Source organism: Pholis gunnellus (genome assembly GCF_910591455.1).
Source record: "Pholis gunnellus genome assembly, chromosome: 16".
NCBI classification, from domain to species: domain Eukaryota; kingdom Metazoa; phylum Chordata; class Actinopteri; order Perciformes; family Pholidae; genus Pholis; species Pholis gunnellus.
The window spans coordinates 20069097-20094199 of record NC_136543.1 but is presented as its reverse complement, the minus strand read 5'-3'; the positions used below and the strand labels follow the sequence as shown (position 1 = coordinate 20094199).

The 25103-nt window shown below is 41.9% G+C and overlaps 1 protein-coding gene across 1 annotated transcript in view; it reads left to right on the top strand.

Moving 5' to 3' along the window:
- Positions 1 to 8057: 8057 nt before the first annotated feature.
- Positions 8058 to 25103, top strand: part of cacng7a (calcium channel, voltage-dependent, gamma subunit 7a) — a gene marked incomplete at both ends in the record, with an annotated part of 59452 nt that continues 42406 nt past the window's right edge. Inside the window, one exon of the mRNA XM_079176083.1 lies at positions 8058 to 8081. The remainder of the gene's footprint in view (positions 8082 to 25103) is intronic.

Here is a 25103-nt window from a genome sequence, read left to right as displayed (position 1 = left end):
TCACTGCAGCATCGGTGAGCTAAACGGGCACAGCTGCTGCTCGCGGTGTGAACACGAAGCCTGAGTGTTTCCTCAGAGAAACAATCTTTCCTTTTCTCCCCTCGCCTCTTTTTCCTCATGTCGATCCATTGTGTTGTTGCGTGTCTGCAATTGTAAAGCTGGTCTGTTTTGAACAATGAAGAGTATCTGTGGATATATTTATTTCATCTAAAAAAAAAAAAAAAAAAAGATAGAATATCTAAATATATATGATAGTATATTTCACGGCGCTTAGATCTATGTTATATAAGTTTGTCTACTAAATTTTCGGTATTATCTCAATGAATATGTCTGTTTGTCTGTCTTTCCTTGTCTCGAACCTCCTGCCCAGCTCCCTACCCCCCCAGCGAAAACAGAGACCAGTACATAACTGTGTTTTTGCTCACTTAAGACCAACCATTCGCCTCCATTAGCTATCTACTGTAGCTAACGCTAGGATTTCAACGAAGTGACAACGTGGAGGGGTGCGCGAGTGTCTTATGACCGTGTCACTGTAGCAGTGGTGGTGTGTGTTTGTCTACCCAGAGGGGCCTTTATTTTTAGTTTGGGCTACAGAATAACAACTAATTAAACCTTTTATGGATACAGCAGCTTTTACCACAACTCTCACTTCTGAAGGGGTCACATTCTGGACCCCGGATCCGGTTCACATCGGACCCTGGAGTTTATACCGCAGTGTAGAGTAAGGTGACCTCTTTGACACACAATGTAGCGAGCAGCACAGGCTTCTTTTGCATCTCTCAGTAGCTGAATTACTATAAAAAAAACATGCACAGCTACCCCTGCCAACCAACCTATACAGTATATATAAGGACTTTGATATACGTACATAATGTGTTGTATCTGCCAAGCTGCTGTGCTGTAAAAAAAAAAAAAGAATTGTACACGACAGACACACCATTTCTATCTTACTTTTACAAAACTGGTTAAGCTAACATGACACATGTCAGGCGGGGCTAAATCTGCTCGCTAGTGTGGTTTCCACTAAGGCCAAAAATGGCCGAACCAGGGCTTTCTTTTGATAATCGCATCCTGAAACCTCTTGCCACTTTTATTCCTGAAGGGACAAACAATGATCCTGCACACGTCGTCGGGTAGAACATGGAAACACTGCCTGAGATAGGGGATCCACCAACCTTACAATGCTTAAGATACAATAATGTAAGTCAATATGGTCGAAGGTATGTCAATTTTTCAACACTGCGTTGAGTAATAAGGGAAGCATTTCCCGGCCCTGAGCCCTGGTGAGCCCAGTTTTAGCCTGCAGTGGAAACACATCCACAGTGTCTGCCTGTACACCTCTGAACAATGTCTCAAGGCCTTGTATTAATACTGCTGTATCGACTGTACGGGATGATGGCTAGTCGTGCTACACTTTATTGTCAGTACCTCACACACAGACACATGCACACGCTGTCAGATTCACATGATCGCACACACACGCACACACACAAACACACACAGGTCAGGGTGGTAAGATGCTGCTGCCACTCTGCTTCAGCCTTCTGCCACCAGTGGGGTCAATGACAATAACGTGCTGCACTGCAAGCAGGACAGAAATAAATAAAAAAAAGATGATTTTAATAAAGAACTGAAATAAACGCTTGTTTCATTTTTAGTCGGCGTGAGTGGGTTCACACATTTGAACGCAGTTCGATTGTTTCATTCATATTCAAGGAATGTGTCTCGCTTTCATTTCAAAGAAACACACATGTTGAAACCTGAATTAGGCAGAATTGTGTTTGTCAGTGTCTGACCGCCTCAAGGACCAAGACAGCACACCGTGCATGATGTCATGTTTTGTGAGAATAATGAATGAGACCTTTATTGAACCAGGGGTTCACCAAAACAACTTTGCAACCCTACACGTGGGGACAAAATTAAAAGCTGATAAGAAGTGAAATATGTGGTTACGGCAAAACTGGACTTGCATAGCCACACACACACACACACATACACACACACACTACAGAAACAGGCCATAATTCAATTACTTGTTGACTGAGAGCAAAACAGTGAATCGCTGGCTTTATGAGACGTCATTTTCTGTTATAGCACCAGTTTGTGGTAGAAGCTGATGAATGCACTTTAGAGTCAATAAAACTGTGGCTTGATGCCTTTGAAATCCAAGATAAAGAAACGATGATCGTGCTGAAAATGAAGAGGGAAACGAGGGGGAAGATAAAGCCTCGGCTGCTAAATAAGACACCAAATAAACAGAAAAGTGTGGGACAAGAGGCTGAAAAGAGAGAGTAAGATAAAGTAAAGAGGAGAGCAAGTGACAGAGAGAAGGGGGGGTGCAGGTGAAAGACAGAGAGAGAGAGAGAGACGCTGGTAGAATAAGGAGTGAGAAAGAAAAGTTAAGGTGGGAGGAAGGAAAGAAAGAGAGAGAGAGAGAGAGAGAGGAGACTGCTCAGTTCTCGTGCCGTCTGCAGGGCGAGATAGAGCCGGTTGTCATTTCTCCAACAATAGGCCACCGCTGAGTGCTGCCTGTATTAGAGAGCTCTGCAGATATGGATGAATCTCACACGTCCCTCTCTCTCACACATATTGCGGCTACATAATCAGTCACACACACACACATGCGTTCTCACTCTTACGCAGCAGGAATTACCTTCTAATGCTCCCTCTGCCCTATTACAGTCCTATAATTAGACTGCAGGTTCAGGAGTTCAAACGTGTGGACTCTAAATGAGCTTTTACCTCTAAGCACACATAATAAAAGGCAACTGTATTTCCGCTGTCATGTGTGTGCTCTCTTTGATTAATTAATGTCTCCCCTGAGGCGTATACCTGGGTTCATGACATAAAGCCGGCCACACTGTGTGAAGGGTAGTAAAATGTCAGGGTTACAGTTCATCGGGATGGGGGCTTTCTTTTTTTTGTCCCCCAAAGTACTCAGTGTCACATTTACGAGGCGGCTCGGGACGGCGTTAGACTGCTTAATGGACGTGGTGGGACAGTTTATACTGCTGATACAGTAAAGGACTCCGTGTGATAAATACATTCACTGCTGATCTTATCGGATGTTTGGTGACAAAGAATACAAACCTGTAAAAAAAACACAAATGTGTTGTACTTTTTTATCAGTTAAACCGGATACTATGTTATTCTTTTTGGGATAGACGTCAGTAGAGACTGTTGTAATGTGTTTTAGCTCTACGACATCATTTGCATTTTTATCACTGATCAAAAGCAAAATGCTCTTTAATGTTAAAGTAAAAAGGGACTTTTGTGACACAGGGGTGGGAGCGGGTCATCCAATAACTAGGGAATCAGGGGAAAAGTGGAGCAATCAACGGGGTTTGTATCTACTTTAACCCAAAGTCTTACGAACAAAACTAAAAGTCTAAAATAACTCTGGGTGGGTTTTTGAAACCCCTCTGAAACCAAATACAGTGAACCCTTCATGCTGCAGCATACAATAGGTTTTTTGGACAATGTTTGTTTGTTTGTCCCTTTCCTGTTTCAACATGACAATAACATGGAAATGCTCCCGTGCACAAAGCGCCATGAAGAAATGGTTTTCCTAGTTTGGTGAGGAAGAACCTTGACTGGCCTGCTCAGAGCCCCGACCTCGAAACTCATCCAAGACCGTTGAGGTTGAACCGGAACGACAATTGCGAGCCATGAGGAGAGTCTGGATCCAGAAGGGGGGAAGGCTGTTGCAGCAGCCCATGAATGCATGTATGGAATCCTGCACAACAGCTTCACTCGAACACACACACATGATTCTCCTGTGTCGACCTTGCTCAGAGGCAGTTCGCACCATACGCAGGTTATTTCATTGAAATGGATGATTTTCCAGGTTACATTTGGAATGGCTTTATAATGAATGGACTTTGGCATGTAGTGAAGATACATAATGTTGTTTTCTTTTTCTCATTGTGGAGACTTTGTAATGAGTTTATCAACTGTAGTTATAATGATCTGAACAGAAAACAGCCCTAGAGGCACATTAGTGCAAAACCTGAGATTTCAGGCAAGTTGTTTTCATTCATTTTAACTGTATTATTACACTATTAGCATACAGTACATGGTTTGTTTCAAGCTAATGTTAGCATTCATTCGGTGCATAGTTACAAAATCATTTGACAGCAGGTTAACAGCAGACCACCTCGAGGTGTCACTCAGAGAGAAACAGGACATTCTGATGGAGCATTTCAAAATGAAAGCCCTTCAAAACCTCATTAATGAGCTCACTTCAGATCACATTCATGAGACGATTTGTCTAATTTCAGATTAGATTTTAGAGGAAATGGTGCATTGTTACAAAATGATTTCACTTCGGGGTTAATAGGAGATGCAGATCATAAGTTGTGTCATTGTATTACATTTAATAGGAACAAATGGCTACAACTACATAAGCAAGCTAATTCAAACATAATCAGTCTGGTCCATTCGGTTGGTTTCTACAAATTAGAAATGTAATAAAGGGTTAGAGTTCTGGATGTGGTGTTACTTCCCCCCTCTTACATGGGAGACGTGTAAATGCTCTCTTGAGGTGTGACAGTGGTTGCGAAGCTGATTTTAAGTGGTCTCTTTCATCATTCTAAGACCATAATTATTGTAGTAATAATTCATTGATGTCAAAACGCCACATGTAGCACCTTTAGAAATCCGTCTTCACCATCCTCCTCATCTTCATAAATGCCCCCGAAGGGCTCAATGAACCGCCTTCTCTAATATGTGCAATCACAATAACAGAACACTCTTTATTATTATTATTATCTGTTTTGATGGAAATAGCACATGTTGCATTAAACTGACACTGTGTTGCCAGCTGTTTGTAATGCAGTCGTCTCATGAAATGTCTGTATGTGCATTCATAATCTATCATAATCTCTGCACGTCCTCACAGACACTCGTGGTGATCATCTAAACGTTTGCACACAGTCAACGTTTCAACTTCTGCTCTACTCTCTAAGCAATGCTTTAGACTAATAGACCTTTAAGAGTCTGTCTTTACTGTCTCCTCCCTTTCATCTGCATCTCCCTTAACGTCCCCGAAGGGTTTAATAAACGTCAGTATCTCTTAATGGGTGCAATCACAATAACAGCACACACTTACACACACTTGATCATCTGTTTGATTGGATCAGCATTTGTTACATTGCGGACACTTTGTTGCCAGCTGTCTCATGAAATGCTTCTATATGTATTTATAATTTAATACGTTTAATACGCTTCTTTTTTCTTTTTTCTTTGCACTTCCTCACAGACGCAGACTCAGGAAGGTTCATATCTGAATGTTTGCAGACACTGAATGGGCCTCATGCAAGAACCACGAGTTCCAACTAGATTTGTTCTGAAGTGGCTTGTACGAGTGATTTTCTGCATTCGGTCATTTTCTCGTATTTGGAGTTTCCTCTTCGGTAGAACCACGAGTAACGAGTGGTCGACCTGTCCAACGAGTCATTTGTAATTAGTCTACTTTAAGTTTTTCACTAATTAACTGAATATTTCATTACTTTAAAGCAATTTTGATATTAATAACCCCCTAAGTAAATTACACTTCATGATTATAAATTACAGGAAATATAATTCTAAATGTATTCATATAGATTAACGACATCACCATTCATTTAAATTGGCTTTTAAACACTATCAATATGAAGATCTAAAAGGTCAAAATAACTGAAATGATCATTTCTTCTTTATTTCAGAGACGGTACAGCCCTCAGGTGAAACGCTGTTAACATCACTCATTATTTGTCTCCGTTCCTCGACTCTGCTGCTGACGCTGTTCATAATTCTAGACTTTCCTTCACGGATCTCTGAAAGCAGCCCGTCAGTGATTCACAGCCTGTTCTATTGCCCCCATGTTGCCCAAGAAATGTTTGATATTTACCGTTCACCACAGCTCACAGTACAAACTTTTTTCTATTATTTATTCATTTTATTTTAAAGGGACCATGTACAGTTCAAAACACAAACGTCACCATTTGATGCACCGCACCATATTATAGCTTTAAGCTAATTCACGTGTGTAGTCGCTTGGCAGGTCAAAACCAGGAAAGCACAACAGCAAGCAGTACAAGGTAAAGACACCATCAAAATATACACAAAAAAGAACACACGAGACACACAATAGCACATCACAAATCTATGTTTGTCAGATAAAAGCAAGTCATAAAGACCATAAGCTCCGAGGTCAGTGAGTACAGAGCGGAGCAGCTTTTAAGTTGGTTTTTGAAAGTGCTGCTCGAGCTGCAGCTCCTCACATCGTCAGGCAGGGTGTAATGACATGGTATATACAGTCTCGTAGAGGATGTTTTTGAGGATCTAATAGAATGTATTGAGTGAGTATACACCGTGGTGTTATTATTGAAGATGTGTTTCAGGTGAGTGATGCCTTTGGCAGACCATGTGTGGAGATTTAGAGGTGTGTTGTGACTTAGAAAATCAGGATTGTTCCAGAAGGTGCAAAAGTGATGTTAGTAATTTTGTGGAATTTCCACCAGGCTGTCAGAGTTTCTGCTATTGTTATTATTTTAAAACAAGGACGGCGTTTGATAGATTTGCTGAAAAATGGTAAGTCAGAAATCTGTCTGTTCTATATCTAACCATGTGCTGTCTGATTGATTGGTGGTGGATCCATTTAAGAATGTATTGAAGTTGATTTGCTTGAGAGTAGTCCTCCTTGTGTTTTTGTTTTTTTGCAAAGAGGCCAGTTTAATTCTTGGAGTCTTATTTTTCCAGTGGAATTGAGTGATGATTGAGTCGAGCGATTTGAACGAGGAGTGGGTGGGTTGAGATGGTATCATTGTGAATAGGTCATTTATTTTAAGAAGTATTGTCATTTTAACTGTAGCTATTCTGCCCATGAGCGATGGTGGTAGTTTCATCCAGCGGAGGAGGTCGTCGTTCATTGTCTTAAGTAACGGAATGAAGTTGAGTGTGAACAGCTCTGACAGCCTGGGGGAAATATTTATTCCTAAATACGTGATGGCACCTGTGCAAAAAGGGATCGGTGGTGTATGGGCTAACCCATCCCAACTGTTACTATCTAATGGATGGATGGATGATTTACTCCAGTTAATGGAGTAGTCAGAGGTATTAGAGGATGATTCAATGACTTTAATAGTTTGCTGTAGTGGTGAGTAGGGGTTTTGTAGGAAGAGCATTATATCATCTGCATAGAGACTGATCTTGTGATAGATGTTAAGCGCTTGAATTCCTTTTATGTTGATGTTCTGACGAATGGCCGCAGCTAACGATTCAATGAAAATGGTGAAAAGTGAGGGAGAGAGTGGGCATCCTCACACACACACTTCTAAGCCACGCCCACAGCTCACGGCACAGAAACACATTACTTGAAGCCTGACAAGATGGATTTTCTTGTGATATTAGATCATAAAAATCCAGCTGCTGCTGAAAGTAACAGACACACAACCAGACATCTGAATCTGTGATGTCGATGATCGCTTCGTGCTCACACTCATGTTGCTGCTATTTGCTTTCAACTCACAGACACACACACACACACACACACACACACACACACACAGATACAGAGAAATAAGTGTATGCTACCGTGTACACACATGCCCTGTGGTTCATGATTTCAACCACTTCACACACGTGTGCATATCAAATATTCATGTTATGAGCTTGAGTTTCAGCTTGTACTGCACACGCACACACACCTACACACACACACACACACACACACTCTTTCCTCATCTGAATGCAGTAAACTTCAGTGGTCTTGTGGTGAGGGGGCGGCGCCTGTTCTGATGCAACATACTGATAGTCTTGGCACTGTGTGTGTGTATGTGTGTGTGTGTGTGTGTGTGTGTGTGTGTGTGTGTGTGTGTGTGTGTGTGCGTGTGTCTGCTCTCTATATGTAATTGTGTGTGTGTGAGGGTCACTCTCTCTGTCCTCTCTCTCTGTATGTGAATCTCTTCTCTCTGTGTTTGTGTGTGCGCGCCCTTGACTGACACACATGCACACTCCTTGCTGCGTGCCTGGAATACAAGGCATGATGCATGATGGGAGAAGGAGGAAAGCGATCGCCCCCGTATCCAGGGGCAACAAAGGTATCAGCAGGTTAAGTGCCAATGACTCTCGGCATGCTGGAAGACTCCCACAGACCCGACAACAACAATACGAAGAGGAAGAGGAAGAAGAACAGGAAGAATAAAGAAAGAAACTTTATTTGTCCAACACTTGATACAAGGGAATGCATCAAACTCCTTTACAACAAAGGGAAATAGACACAAGATAAGATAATCATGTGTTAGTCCCACAGGAATATCACACGATTACAGCAGCATAGTGGAGAGAGCAAACGAACACGCAAGAGACAAAACAAGATCGAAACTAAATCGGTATAATAAATAAGTAAAACAACAAAAACTAAAATATGATATAGTCTGACTGAATGGTTGTTAATATTGCACAGTACATTGAATTTATATTGCACATGAATGAATGAATGAAGGAGGATCTGTTAGTTTTTGGTCTCCTGGGAGCGGCGTTGGTTGACAGTGGCAGGAAGGAAGGACCTGCGGTATCTCTGCTTTACGCACAGCGGGTGAAGCAGCTGGTCACTGAAGGAGCTGCAGAGTGCTGTTAGAGTGTCCTGTACGGGGCGGGAGGTGTTGTTCATCAAAGATGATAGCATTAAACATAATTCTCCTCCCTCCCACTGGATCCCAGGACACAGCCGGCCTTCTTAAGCAGTCTGTTCAGTCTCTTCCTGTCGGCGGTCGAGATGCTGCTGCCCCAGCAGACCACTCCATGAGAGTGGAATGAATCCCTGTTCATAGTAGAATGAACAGGGAAATAAGATGGAAAATATAACACATTTCATTAGCATCATGCACATATAGTTCAATACACTGCAGCGCTGCAGCAGCATTAAAGGGTCTCCACTCTCTTCTTTTCTTTGTCAGTGGTGGAGATTTCATTTTTTAATGCGAAAAGTCAAAATAATGTTTGCCTTGAGTGCACTCGCTACCAATCAGCGCCAATGGCTCTGAGGTTGTAAAAAAAACACACAACAGAAGCTGCTGTTCCTCACGGGCATGAAAGACTCACCAACGATCTTAATTACCCTGAAATAGGCTTTTTTCAGCCACTTCAGAACATTCCTAAGCTGTAACCCATAGACTGTATATGAGAAGTGGACGTAGTCTACATGACGTCACCCGTTGGTTTGTAGGGTCAGTTTTGAAGCCTCGATTCAGCATTTTGGCGGTTGCCTCCTTGTTGTTTTGGAAACAGAAGTGGGTGGAGCTAAATTCAACTGAACGCTAAACAAGACATTTTAAGGCAACTACAATGTTACAATTAACATTCATGAACTGAAAACACACTGTGAACTTCTGAGATGAAAAAGCAGAGAACTCTCAGACCGGACAACGTCATGGTAGCCACCTGTCAATCACTGTGTAGCCCCGCCCCTAAAGCATCCCCTGCTTTATGGTCTGTGTGACTCTAAATGGACCATCATTTACTAAATGAACATCATGCTGTATTGAAGAAGACTTGAAACTAGAGATTGAGACCATAAACTCATGTTTACAATGTTTACTGAGGTAATAAATCAAGAGAGAAGTAGAGTCATTTTCTCATAGACTTCTATACAACCAGAGGAGTCGCCCCCTGGTGGACATTAGAGAGAATGCAGCTTTAAGGCACTTTATCGGCACTTTTCAGACCCAGAGGTGTCTGACTTGTGTAATCCCAGTGTTGGTCTTATTTGTTTCTGGCCAACCACTCAATATATAACTTAACATACTAACACTGTACATAATCTGCAAGTCACTTTTAAACTCACGTCATGGAACACATGGGATGCATAAAATCAAGCACAAACACAATTTGAAAGAATTGCAACAGTGCATACGTGTGAAACAAAATGCAAAGCAAAGACAAGATAGAATTAGATTAAAATAGAAAACATAGAATGCATAGAATGCAAAATAAAACCCACTGAATGATATTGACGAAAAATACCGTTGAAATTATTCAAATCAACTCCCATATTTGCAGCGTGCACATTTACATCGGTAAACGCTTCAGCAGCATCAAAAGGTTTCTTTTTGATGCATTGCATCACACATATAAGGAAAGATGTATTTGTCTGTTGGATTTACATAACATCACAGGAGAAAACAGCTTCCACAGCGTCTGCACATCGTTTCTGCAGATTTTCAGTCCAACCACACACACACAAACACACACACACACACACACACACACCAGCAGCTGATTTCACTGATTAGTTCGTCCTGGCAGGTTGATGGTGTGCTAATCAGTGAAATCACCTGGTGTCCTGATTGGAAATTATACCTGCAGATTTTTGGCATTCCACGACACATGATTGCCCCATCATGACTGCTCTGCTTATGATACTGTTTGACACATTTCTATTCATACCCACTCAACCCCAATCCCTACCTCCTGTGGGTTTGAAAGACACACAGTAAACGTTGATCTGGTGAAAGTCATTTACAACGTTACAATTCTATCACAACGCAGGTTAGCCTAGATATCTAACACACCACCAAATATTCAATTACATTATACCACCACAGTGCCAATAGACAAAATAATGAAGAGCGACACCTTCAACACCAGATCTTTTGATGACTTGCTCAGTGTGATCAGCGTCTATACATTTTACACACCACAACAGTCTCGTGAGGCGAGGTGTGCACAGCTTTATTAACAGCTCTGATAGACTAGTTTGTGGCCTAGAAGAGCAGAGAAAATAATTTCAGAAAGATTTCTGCTTTTTGTGGAATTTCCCGCCATTGTTGTTGTGATCCAAGACTGCAGCTGACCTTTACCGTCTACTACTGCTGCAACAGGTGTTCATGTGCTGAATGGCATCTGGTGTATGTGAAGCATTAAGTAAAGATACTCGCACAACACATGCTCAGCAGCAGCGCAGGACACAGGAGGGGGCCATGATGCGTGTACATCAGAGGCCTTACCGGGTTGTTGTACAAGGTTTGCAGTTTCCTTTACGCAAGAAGGAGGGTCATGGTCAGCTTTAAATCATATCTTTTAGATCTAATTTTAATGACGACATTTTCTGATTAAAAATATTTAAGTTTTGTTTGATTTGCCTGAAGTTGGTGGTTTTGTAAATTGACCCTTTGTCCCGCCCCTCAGAAACAGACCAATCACAGCGGAGCATCATCCAGCTCTGACCACCGTCCCACGACTCGTTTCACACGTTCTTCATTTTTCCGGCTGGTTTATCGGCTTTAGAGCTGGTCGCGGTTAAATGTTGTGTAATCGTGATACGAGAGAGGTTGAAAGGAGATAAAAGTTTCTAAATCTGCAAAGCTAACATTAGCAGAGTACGTTAGCACATCTTAACTAGCTTTAGCAGTTAAGTTAGCTACTGAAGGTATGCTGAATGTTTAATAAAGACCAACCCGAGTTTACTGGAACAGTGTTGTTCCTTAATTCCATTGTCTTCTGTCTCGATCTCCAGGTTCACTTTTGCTTATCAAAGCATCAGTTCTAGTCCTATCTTATCAATCATTAACGCAGTCTTTAAACGTGTCGCACTACCAGACACCCTCTGGATTAATACAACAGTCAGTTTCCACTCGAACTGTCAGAACTGGAAAACCTGCAGGAAACCATTCTCCTTAATGTTCCAGTGTTTCCTGCAGACTGATGAAACAGAGACGGTCGTCCCTTTCCTTCCTCCTCTTTTCATCTTGTCTTTGATGCAGGACACAGCTGCCGCTGTCTTTGATGAAAAATGTATTTGCGTTGTGCTTTTCGGTCTTTCACGCTCATCTCTGAGATTCAAATTGTATCTTCTTGTGGAAGCTTGTTTGTTCATTTTTCAAGGGAACAGAAGAACGAATATTGACCGTAAGTGAACCTGATCAGACCGGTTTCCTTCTGTCTGACTGAACCGATCACTGGATCAGCACCATTTAAGCTCTTTGACACTGACACATTAAATGTAAACCCCAATGACCGTGTCTCGTATCTGGATTGTGCCGAGATGTAACGATAATAATGAATATTCACAAGTCTGGACTTATAGATCCAATAAACTCAAATCTAATAAATTGACATTACATTGACAGCATCCCTTGTTTTCTTCACTGTTTTCATTGCCTGTGTCCAAATTTCCATCCATAATGCATCATCAAATATTGGTGTTTGCTTTGTTGCTTTTCCATCAATGCTAACTGGTCGGTCAAAATACTGAATCTCATTTTTCAAGCACGATATGACCGACGTTTTCTCGAGTTTCATGTAAAAACTAAACTGTTTACAAAGCAGGCTTGAATCTACTGAGCTGAAATCTTTGAACTTTTCAGAAATTGTTGGTATTACGCTAGAAGCTGAAGTTTGCTTTTGATGATGTTTGATCGGGTTGCTTCTGCTAAAATATAGATTTGTTGTTATAGATTACAGTTTTTTCTTCTTATTGCACTCCAACCCTCATCTTCATTTTACCAGGATCAGAGTAAATGTGAAGACATACAAGGAGTGAGCGTGGTGTTGTGCTCCTGTTAATGTACATGCACAGAAATAGACATTTAGTTTTTTTACCTACAAGGACCCAGAATGCTGTCTGTCTAGTACCAATATCAGTGCATTCAATGCATTCTAATGATCTTAAAGTAGTTCATTAGTGGGAACAGGAGGGCTTCTCCTGCACTCACCATCAGGTGGCTCCTTTGCTTCAAAACAAAACTAATTTAATTTACAACTAATGAACTGATTTTGTCATGAAGTGTTCTTAATAAAGCATATATGACAGCATTGAGCTCTTTTTTGAAGGACATATTATGTAATCACTTTAATTAACAACCATGAAGTCCCTTTGAATTGTGTGTAATGCTGTGGGGCTCAGTTAGACTTGTTGCTGTCACAGTGTTGACAAATGCGGACTGAGGTGGTGCTACGAACACATTTCACAATCAGAGGATACGAGAGGGATCAAACTGACAAATGAGACTGGGTGTGTCTAAAAGCTCCAAGAATCCCTCTTCTATCCCTCCACTGTGTCCTACTTTCTGGGAAATTGATGTCTGTGGCGACATGTTGTTTGCTGCCCTGACAGTCCAGCAGAGGAGATGTTTGGGAGATGTGACCTTGCTCTGATCCGTCAGAAGAGTCCATTCCAACAGTAAAAAAGCTGAACGTGATGAGGGTAGGAATATACTGAAAGAAGTCATTTGGAAAAGTACTGAACACGTTTCCAGGAGAAATTCCAGAAATAACAAAGTTATTTCCTCAGTTTCTGCTCAGTTGTTCCTCAGTCGATCTTGCTCAACCAGACATTTGACTGTGATGAGAGCAAGGCCACTGTCGTCACAATAGTAAAGAAACAAATAACTATAGCGTGAAGTCTGAGTTCAGTGTTTCACATGCACACAGGAGAATAAGACACTTCGGGGAGGTATAGCTGATGTAAAACAGTCTGCTGAGGCAACGGATAGAAATAAAGTGGTTGGAAGTCCAACTCATTGTAAGATTCGAACGAGATACTGGAACTCATGCAGGTAGTGGAAATATTCCCTGAATGCATTTCCCCTCAGCAGCAGTTAATAATAAAGAAAGAACTGTTGTATTATTCTGCCTTTTGGTTTTTACGTTCAGTGGGTTCAAAGTGATATTAAGTGATACAATCAGAGCAGTTTTTACGATCGAGCTGTTACGGTTTCATTAAAAAACATAACTCATCAGTAACTCTAATGCCTCTTCTCATTACCTGATGCTCTCCAGGTGCACAGCTTCTAACTGACAGGATCATAATCCTGCTGCGGTGTTTTGTTCCTCCTGAATCACAGAATGAGACGTTTATCTGCAGTCCTGCTGCTCTGTTTCTATTCGTGTGACTAACGCTCCAAACTGCTTCCTGTTTGTGGTCAAGTCTCTCTACACACATGCTGTGTATGGATGTGACCAGTAAACCGTTGTAAAATATGATTCTTAGTTGTGTCACATACTCTGAGAAAAGACAGACTCAGTATGAATGGTTGATTGTATTCCTGGCAAAGATGTATTTATGTACTCTTTGGAAATGTTTTGGTGTTTTAGAGAAGAATGAAACACAAAGAAAACATGCTGTTCTTTGTTTCTGTCGCTGGGAGACAAAGTGGAGAAGAAATCAGGCCACGGCAGAGACTGAGAGAGTCTCAGGGAGACAGATTGACAGAGAGAGAGAGAGATGGGAGAAAAGGGGAATAACAGATATAAAGAGACCAAGATAGACTCAGGGAGTTAGAGGGAAGTGAGAAAAGATATTTCTGATTGTGAGAAATGGCTGATCGACAGATAGGATGAGGCAGCGTGAGCGGGACAACAGGTGGAGAGATGAGAAGAGGAAGGCTGATAGATTAAGACGCGTTTCCTCAAACTCCTCATCACCTCCTTCCACTATTGCTATTATTCGTCCTTATCTTTGCCCTTCTTCTCTTCTTCTCCCGCTGTGCGCTTCACTATTTGTCTTGCAGTGTTTTATTGCGTCACTCTTTGTCAAGTTTGACTTTGCGTGTAGACGATGTTTTTGTCCTTTGAATGACGGAAGAGCTGCCTGGAAACTTCTAATACTTGTCTAAGTCTTATATTTTCTATGTTTCATTCCCTTTGGTTTTGATTACATTTGACTCACCAAGTAAGGTTCATCTCATCCCCGATATCTGAAGAGGAATCAGAGGAGTAATCTGGCAAAAAACAGATTATTTAGTCAGATTGTTCTCTAATCTCTGTTATTGTTCTCTCTTTTAGGGGTCACAAGCTTGAAAGATAAGAAGTATAAAACATGTGTTCGCACATGGCTGTGTACACACAGGTAAGATAAGTATTAGTCCATCCAGACATTGCCATGGTGCACATACCTTACACCCACAGCCATTCATCCTGACGACATGTCGGGATGAATCACCCACTTAGACAACAACACAACTCTTCACGATGTCCGACGCCTCAGTGAGAGCTCAGCGTTGAAAGGTCGGGCACTGAGCCTGATGGAGAAAATATATGAAATGATTAAAGGTTGTAAAGTGCTCCTCGTAACAGTTTTCAACACAACAGGTCAGACCTGATAAATGTACTGAACTCACTTCAACAGATGGGACGAGACGTGTGTGGGTCAGCGAGGTTAGAGGTCCGGATGATGAAGATGATGAAGTGAAGATGACAGAAGCAACGAGAGGGAGAGTGAACGGTGGAGATGCACAGAGAGACAGAGATGTGTTAGATGTTCTCTTTCAGCCTCACTAGACTTTTCTTTGTCCTATTAGTCTCTAAAAGCCTCTCAGCCTGGACCTGAGCTGGACATTAAACAGCGTCAAACATCTTCAACTCAGAGTTTTCTAAAAGCAATATTTCAGACGCTGGTATGAATTTCCAAAACATACAGATTTCGGAATGTGACAATACTCCAACCTGCATCAAGTGTTGTCAACATGAGCGGTGAATCAAATAGTGTTGAGCTCACGTGTTGGTTCACTCACTACATACAGACTCTGTTGTTGAGTCTCACAGCGTTAACAAACTAGCTCAGACGAGCCGACTGTACTCCAGCTGCCCAACAAGATAAAGTTAATGAGCTAATAGAGAGAGATAACCAGGAAACAAAGAAAACACACTGGAGTTAAGTTCAGCATGTGAACAGAAATGTAAAAACCTTTTCAGCTGTTTGCTAACACATTAGCTACAACACATTGATGAGCTGATGGTACTTCAATCTGCTCAAACAATTCTTAATTCAACTTTAAGTCTGTATTTATCATATTGTTATACTGACAAATGAGAAAAGGATCCTTTGAGCTCTTTGTTTTGCAGCCTGCAGCTCTACTGTTTGGGTTCAGCCTCAGCGCGCTCATCTGTCTCCAGCAGCGACAGGCAGCAGTCTGGTGATTAACCAACCGCATCAAGCTGGAACTAAACAGAGGGCAAAGCCGGAGACTAGTTCAGCATTTAGCTGCTGAAGAACCGTTGTTTGTAGTTGGTGGAGACCAAAATGGAGCGAAAGATGAGAGCCAACATCAGACTCACATTCAGCATTAACATATATAACAATATGAAATATATGTTTTACCCCTTTAGGCTACTGGGCTGGCTTGTTTTCTATTGTAGTTATCATGTGTGACAGCTTATGGCTGGTATTGTTTTCACCTTTCTTTGATTATACTACAGGGGGTGTGGTGGTTCTTTTGATATCTTTCCCACCAAATATTGACATTTTGAAAAATAGAAATGAACACAACACACGGTGACACGCGGTGTCGGGATGACAGGACCTCACGTTGTGGCAGCCGGTTCATGGAGAGCTGAGGAGATCATAAATCAAACCGTGAACAGGAGAGACGTGCACGGTCACATGACGCTGTCGTCATCCTGTAAACTGTGAGTTTCCCCGCGGTGACTGAAGGGGAATGAATATCCTCGGCTGAGGAAAGACGTCAAATGAAAATTGACATCGCGAACAAACTAGTGTGCTGTGCGTTCAATGCTTTCCAGGAGAAAGAATAATAGAATAATAATGTTAGAATAACAGCGTGTGGGTGGAGAGAACATGTTGCATTTCTTAGTAAAGATACACGGCCGTGGAAAAGGTTGTGTAGGAAAAACATCAAAAGAACTCAGAAACAAAGAATCACAGAACATGAAAGTCTGCTGTATGTGATGGGAACAAAACAAACAGATTCTCTCAGCGGCAGCGATCTTTGTGGAATTGAATCATATTGAATGATACAGTTTCTGCCTTTAGACATAGGAACAAGAAAGTGTGTTCGTCAAAGAGAGAGGGAGATCAGCAGAAGTTGTTTCAGAAGAGGAGACATGAGATTTTCTAATTGGGACTTTGATTCCGAGAGGGTTCAATGAAGAACTAGACTTGGAGCCAAATCTATATTTCCTTGATTCATTTGATCACCGTTGTCCTCGTGTTTCCCTGAAGACGGAGCCTTTACTGAACCACAGCCTCACTGTGCGTCAGATACAGCAGTGTAAGAAGACAACGAGTCTACAGCCATGCGAGCGGCTCTCAGGCTGCACATGTTACTATGAAGTTAATGCTAACATGCTAATAATGACAATGTTCGCATGCTAATGCTATGTAAGTCCAATGTTTACCACGTTATCTCATTTCAGTGTGTATCTGCTAATGTTTTCTAATCAGCACTGAACCCAAAGTGCAGCTGAGGTCGATGGACATTAGCTTTGCAGGTATTTGGTCGTAAACAGAACATTTAAATGTTGACCTGATGATGGCGCTGTAGCTGAAGAGTGGAGGGATCAACACAGTCTGTAGGATTCAAACTCCCTGAACCTCAAACGTCTGTACGATAAATTCTGCAACAACCGATCACGAATGTGTTGAGGTGTTTCAGTCGCTCTCCATGGTGCTGAACCAACAACACAAATCCAGCTTCTCTCTCGTTTCACAGCGAGCATCACTTTTGGGAATGAGTTCATGTCACTGATGTCTTTATTAACTTTAACGCTTCAACTGTTTACATGCTTACTTTCATGCGTCTCCTTGTGTTGCTGTTCGTCACCTTCCTTTTACAAACCTTTGCTTTTACTTATGCATTAATCATTTGTTGAACGTTTATAATCGGTGTATAGCACAGACGATGTACAGGTGTACATTTCACCGCACATACTGCTAACACTGTCCCGCCTCTCCTCCATCCTTTCCTCCCTTATTGTCGGTCACTTGTTATTCAGTGTGAGCGCACAGAGCCACAGACTCTCTCCTTCTCCTTGTGCCTTGTGAAAATGACACAAACACAAAGTTTGAGAGCTTTTTCAAATGGGATGTTTGATTATAAAAAAAACTATATATGCTATATTATATTGCTACATGTTTACGTCTCCTGGTGAGCAAATCTACTTCAAGTAGAAAGTAGATGGTCTCTAGTTGTGTATGTTTAGTTCTATTTCCTTCTTTTTAAAAGCTTTTGTTTTGGATAATGTGTTTAAAACGTGGAAATACAGACACAAAGAAGACAGTCATCTTTTTGTAACGGAGATACAGATGGCGTTGTCTGATTTGTCCTTCACACATCAGCCAATCAATCCAATCAAAGCAGGCATCCAATAGGAATATATCATAAAGAAATGCTGTGACAGCAGTTTGAACCGACATGAACAATAAACCATACGAGGCAGTTGGAAAGCACCCACTGAGTTGTTTGTCTGGATCAATAAAGCTATCAAGCATCTGCAGCTGTATTAAAGTGGTTGTGAGCTGTGGTGCAGCGAAGGTCTTCCTCATTGACCCGGTAACCAGGCAGCCCTCATAATGATCCCCCCACTGACCAGAGGAGGGCAGTCTGGTTGGAGTTCACGCTCCCCATCAGCTCCTCGCGCGGCCGGTGATGACAGCACACAGCTGAACACAAAATGAAAAAGAGCGTCTAGTGACACACACACACACACACCAGCACATGTACTGTGTATGATCAAAACATCCACAGCGACATCCACCCACCTATACGCTGACGTGAACTCTTGATTGAACTCCTCCCACGATGCACTTCTACATGCAATCTCGCAGGAATAATAACCTTTCCTGCATCATACTTATCTTCATCATACACACACAAAAGTGTGATTGAAAACCCGATACCGCACCGAGCTCGGTGTGACCCTTCACCCTCTCTCTCCCGTTTCCTGTGAGAGCTTTATGAGCTGATAGGCTGCGGTGGCCTGAACGCACCATGAATAATATCGCCTCTAATTACAGCGAGGCGAAGTGAAAGGAACGTGGGATGATGAAGAGAAAGAAAATAAGAAAAAATACATTTGCCGTACGGTGACAATCACACTTGTGTCCGAAACATATTATTTCCGCATTGTTGCAGAATGGGAATTTCTGTTTGTTCTCTTCAGAGCTGATTCTTAAGATTGACAAACTTTAAGAGAACCTTCTCTGCGAGTCGTCTTGAACAGGAACAAACCCGCTGTGAGTACAGCGGAGAACGTTGTGGTTTCTCTTTGTTGTCCTGAGTCAAGTCGACATCTCTTGACTCCTTCATCATCACCCCTGAGCTGAGAACTCTTAAGGCGAGACTCTACAGCAAGAACATTGTTTTTCCTGCACTGGTCAATTTGGAGGTTTCGGTCTATTTTTCTTCCAGACTATAGTGGAAAGAAAATATCCAGAATACACATTTAGGTGTTTTTATTTTACTACTTTGTCTATTTGTGTCTGTAGATTTCTCCCTAATTTACAAAAGTGAATTAGATAATGACTCATTGCAAACTTATAATACATAAAATCATTTTCTTAATGTAAGTAATCAACTGAGGAAGTTGCATGATGCATATTCACCTGTCGTTGAATTTCACAACATAAAGGACGTTTTCTCTCAGTGAGTTTGTTCTTAGTTTGTTCACACATCATCCAGATCCTGTTTTATAAAACATTTTAGTATCGAAAACATGGAGAACATTCTGTATATTTATATATATAAATACTATGGCTGTTGACAGTATTTTCTGATTTATGAAGTGATACATAGAGATATCCTAAATCTGAAAACTTTGACTCTATTATGTCAACGAGATTTAACAGGAGCTTTGAGTCTGGCTTCATCCGATGTTCAGTTTTCTCTTCTGGAAATGAATATAAATTAGAACATATTTAATAAGATAATGCCTTATTTTCATATTTAAACAGACCATTACAGAAAACTTGTGAGACCAAAAAATAATTCTCTGAATGGAAGTAATCAACTGGGGAAGTTTCATGTTGATATCTATTAGTTAGAAGTTTGACCCAGTTCACCTGTAGTGCCTCTACTGTATGTTCTTTTACTCTGACACAGAGTGCACTTCAGAGCTTCCTCCACTAGAGGGAGCCAGACGCAGTGGTTTTCACAGTCAGAGAGGGCGGAAGGTGAATCTTGCACTGCCTTTATGACGACCTGCTCGACTGACTCCTTCAGCCTGACCTGATGAAACCTGAGCAGCGTGATTACTGGACTGCTGTCTGGACTGGACTGGACTTGACTAGACTGGACTGGACTGGACTGGACTGGACTAGACTAGACTGGACTGGACTGGACTGGACTGGACTGGACTGGACTGGACTGCAGTAGAGCCAGCAGAGTGGAACAAAATAAAGGTTCAGGTTAAATAAACATTAAAATAAAAAATAAAGGTTTACTGATGCAACAAAACGACTTGGTTGTGTTTGAGAAAAGATTGTGTTTTGAGTTCAGTTTGTGCTCAAGAATTCACATCAATGCATCGTTTAAAGATGGAGTATCACATCATCGGGTGTTCTGTGTGTTTGTGAAGATGCTCCTCTGAATATTTTTCACAATCAGAAGTGAACCGTAACTTACTTTCTGTCTCTCTGTACTACGTCAGCTGCTCTAAGCGTCTAACAATGATGCTGACGGGTTTACGTTGGAGTCGGCTGAAAGCCAGCGTCTCATTCAGACGCTGAAGGGTTCCTCGGTGCGTCGGTATCAGCAGCCGAAACCAAGATGATTCTTCGATAAGGGGAGTGATTCTGCCGTTACTGGAGTTACTGCTGCTCATATCCATAACTGATATTTAAATTCAAACTGAAATCAGGACTTTAAGGACCTTGAAGAGAGAAGGACAATGAACTTCCTCTCATCTAATCTCATGGTGCGGTAATAAAGTCTGAGCTGGCTGCTTCAAATTTGGCATCTGCAGGAGGGGAAGAGAGAGACACAGTGTGTGTGTGTGTGTGTGTGTGTGTGTGTGTGTGTGTGTGTGTGTGTGTGTGTGTGTAGGTGTGTGTGTGTGTGTGTGTGTGTGTGTGTGTGTGTGTAGGTTGAAGCTTTGGCTGATGACAGTCAGCAGGAGATCCAGCACCCCTCCTGAGCCCAACTCCATCAGAGAGAGAAGAGGAGACAAGCAGCAATGAGGATGATGGAGGGGGGTGAAAATGTGATTCTGTGACAGTATTGTGTGTGTGTGTGTGTTTGTGTGTGTGCGTGTGTGTGTGTGTGTGTGTGTGTGTGTGTGTGTTTGTGTGTGTGTGTGTGTGTGTGTGTGTGTGTGTGTGTGTGTGTGTGAGTCAACGAGAAAGAGGCTCTGAATGTCAGTCGTGATTCCATGAATGTAAAAGATAAGTTTTGTAATGAGTTGTGTTTCTTGGTGTGTGTCTGTTTGGACAGACTCTCTCAGAAGAAGAAGTTAGATGTCAACATGAAATAGTCGTCGCCCTCCACAATGACACGTACTATGAGTAATATCTGATCCAGTCCCAGTATCGCTGCACTTTGCCCGACAGTGCAAACACTGAGGCGACAGCGTGAAATGGTGCACACGCACAGATTGCGATGCTATGCATCCATTAAACACGGTCCAAAACCGCTGCAAATATAGAAACGCTGCAAACCTTTGACTAGCAGCCCACAGCCAGATGTTCCATAGTAAGTGAGTTCTATCACCAGTCAGTTTTATTTACATTGGCTGTTTGGTTTTACTTTTGGGGATATTTTTATGTCTTTTTTTCACATTCCAATTCCAAATTCTTAGTGAATGGCTCTTTGAAAGGCTGTACTTGCATTATTATGCTATCATATTGACATTTACCAAGGTAACTGCTGGGATTTGAGAACAACAGCGACATCGAAATCCGACGCGACGAAAAACACAAGCAGTCAGACGAACGAGACGTTTTCTGGAGGTAAAACCTAAAGTGAACGGGCTGAGAGCCAAAGGTCAAAGTTCAACGAGCATGTGACCCATTTCCATTATGACTGAAATGGAGTCAGCAGGTCCGAAGAAAAAGGGGGAACAAAGAAAGAAAGAGAGAACTGGGAAAGAAACGTTTAGAGATCTGTTTGTAAATGCAATCCAGTTTGAGTGAGCGCAGTCAGGAACACAGAGCCACAGCAGGAACACTGATCACAGCCGCCACGGCTCCAGATGACAAGACGCTTGATAGTTCTTGTGTTTTGCGAAACTTTCGTGCAAAAACAGACTTTTTCAAAACAAAATCCATAGAATTTTTTTCCAATGCCGCATCCAAACATTTTAATGGCAGAAATGTTTCTTTTTAATGCTTTGACTTTAAAGCAGCATTCAATCAATACCACTTCAAGATTGCTGTAACGCTTTATTGTGACAAAACTGGATGAATATCGAGCTGAGATTTTCTCCTGTGAATGTGGAGGATAATTAAAAAAAAGAGGCCAATTTGAAGCAACTATCGACTGTGAAAATGTAGCAGCTTTACCTAATAAATGAAGGTTCCCCTGAGAATGAATCATCTCAAAGGGCAGGCCAGGTGTGAGGCTCTGCTACATCACCGCAGCAATTAAAACACGTTAATTACCGGTCGAGTTAACAAGCTCCCAGTTTCATAACAGGCTCGTTAAACGGCCTCGCCTTGGCCAGTAAAAACCAACAAATTGAATATTTCTCTCGTCACGTCTCTGGGGTTGCTGTTTTAGGGTGCGTTTGCCTGCATGTGTGTGCGAGTGTGTGTGTGTGTGACAGTGTGTGTGTGACAGATAGAGGGTGTAAAGGTCGTTCTGGCGATAAGACGGCCACCTTGCACACACACTGCGTCACGAGCGGTCGCCCACACCTGGAGCGGCAGATGGTGGGAGCTCGTAGTGACACCCGACAGATGGTGAAGTGTCGCGGCCTCTCAACACCGGGGCGCACGGGCTGAACCGGCAAAGTTATCATTTCACTGGCTGTCGGCTGCAGAGTTTAAAATGTCACAAAGGTGCAGAGATTCATGGGGAAGCTCACTCGTTATAAAAACTCTAAAGGTCCAAGAAATTCATAAGGATTGAATGCAGATGATGCACTGTGGAAGATGTTACGGACAAATTAACAGTAACTTATTGGCAGTAATCATACAGAGGTTGCTGGATTTCATTTCCATGATAGAATGACCGTACAACTGTGAAATAAAGTACGGTATTATGCTGTTATTTTTATGTCATTCTGTTCTTACCATCTGGCTCCAGGCTGGCAACAACAACAACAAGGGAGCTTCTCACACAGATGTCTGACCAAAAAAACTGTTTATTTAGGCTCCACATCTTCAGCATACGGAAACGAGGATGATGCTGGTGCAGCGGGCCCTGCTGTGAGAGAGACCGAGACCGAGTATGTGTAATACTGTGTTTAGCATAAAATGTTTATGTTTGTCTTTGTTTCATTTTATCCATTTTGCTCATATTTACTGCTTCCTGTTTTATTTTGTTACTCACCTCTCCTCTCCTTTCAGATTCTTCACTTCCTGCTCTTGAGGGTTTTCCCGCCCGTTTGGATTGTCTGCCTCATGCTGAATAGTTTCACCTCCTTCCTTATTAATCCTGCAGTCGCTGCACCTCGTGGGTCTTTCACTACATATAACGACGTGTACTTCAATTATCTCTTTGCTGAAACTGTGTTTTGATGTGATATATGTGGTACAATACATGTGCTATGAGACAGAATACTGTAAACATGATGAGCACATTAATAGGAGAATAAATTGCTGCCGGCTGGTGGAAACACACTGCCACTACACTTTTCTTTTTGTCTTTTTTCTAATAATTCTGAATGATAGTGTTTCTGATTGCATGGGCAAAACACAGGCAAACACACACACACACACAAACACACACACACAAACAGTTTAAAAGCATGCAAACAAATGTGCATAAATTACTTTAAATATTCACTTTATGAAATATCAACCAGTACTAATTGGGCGATCTCTGGCCATGAGTTCATATAAGTTCAAGTTCAGATCATCATCACACACACACACACACACACACACACACACACACACACTGGACATCCAGCCTCCAGTCCTGCAGTCTGTCACAGATGTGCCTGAGCTGAGTGGCCGAGGGCTCAGAACGCTCAGACATTCAGTCGCTCATCTGGCTGAGCAGGAGGCCCTAAATGGGTCAGAGGCATCACAGACCTGAACACACACACACACATACACACACACACACACATATTCTCCCTCTATCTTTCGCACACGCATTGCAGCAGCCATATTTTAGTATTCATAGGTCACATTTCATGATTTTCTTCAGGAGGTAACCTTGGAAAACGTCATTCACTTGTCATTTAAAAAGTCAGAATTTAAAACGGTCCTAGTCCGATTGAGATCATTCATGACATCATTCTCTATTTTCTCTTTTAATTAATTAAGGGTCATAGTAAGTTACAATAAGGTTTTGTAGTAATAAGTGTTAGCATTAGCAATCTTAGTGTTAGCGTCAAAATCTAAATGACTAATTATAATGTGTGCTTACAAAGCTTGGTGACCTTATGTGTAGTGTGTAGTATGTAGTGTGTGTGTGTGTGTGTGTGTGTGTGTGTGTGTGAGGGGTAAAAATAGTCAGCGTGGCGGGATGGAGTCCGTTCAGAGCTCCGGGTCCCTGCGGGGTTTGGCAGCGTCTGCCGTCTCAACGTGACTCCCGGCGTTTTCACAGGAAGCGGCGAGGAAGAGAAAGACGCTGTTTATCAGAATTCTCTTTTCATGGAAATCCAAACACGTCCACTCATGTAAATAAAAACATCTGTTTACTTTTTTTATTTTAATTTTTTGCTTTCATTGGTTGTGAGGGATGCACGTTTTGAGAAGACGGACTTGTTGTTCTATTTACCTTTGATGCCACAAGGATTTATGACTTTTTATCATACTTTGAAGTGAGCAACATGTCACGCTAGCCCACTGACCAATCACGTATGGCTAGGCCAGCTAGCAGCTCTGACACGTCAAAGAATACGCCCAACATGTCAAACTAAAGATCTCATTGGTTGAACACTATGACAATCAACAATATCGTCCCCATTCACTTAACCTGCACATGGAGGCACTGGTGAGTCTGCAGGCCTCGGGCCTCTCTCCTTACATAGAGACACAGAGGTGAACTCTGATTGGATAAAAGCTCTACTTAAAACAAGCTGCACTGGAAGCAGAGCAACTGAGGAAGACAGTAGCTGTGCAATGAGAAAATAAGATAATGGGAAAGAAATGATAATACATGTAGTGTATTTAAGAAAAATTATCAAATTAAATAAAATAGCTCTAACTTTGTGATTCTGTCAGGGCCAGCAGAGAAGGCCCACCACTGCTGTGATTAACATTAATAAAGATG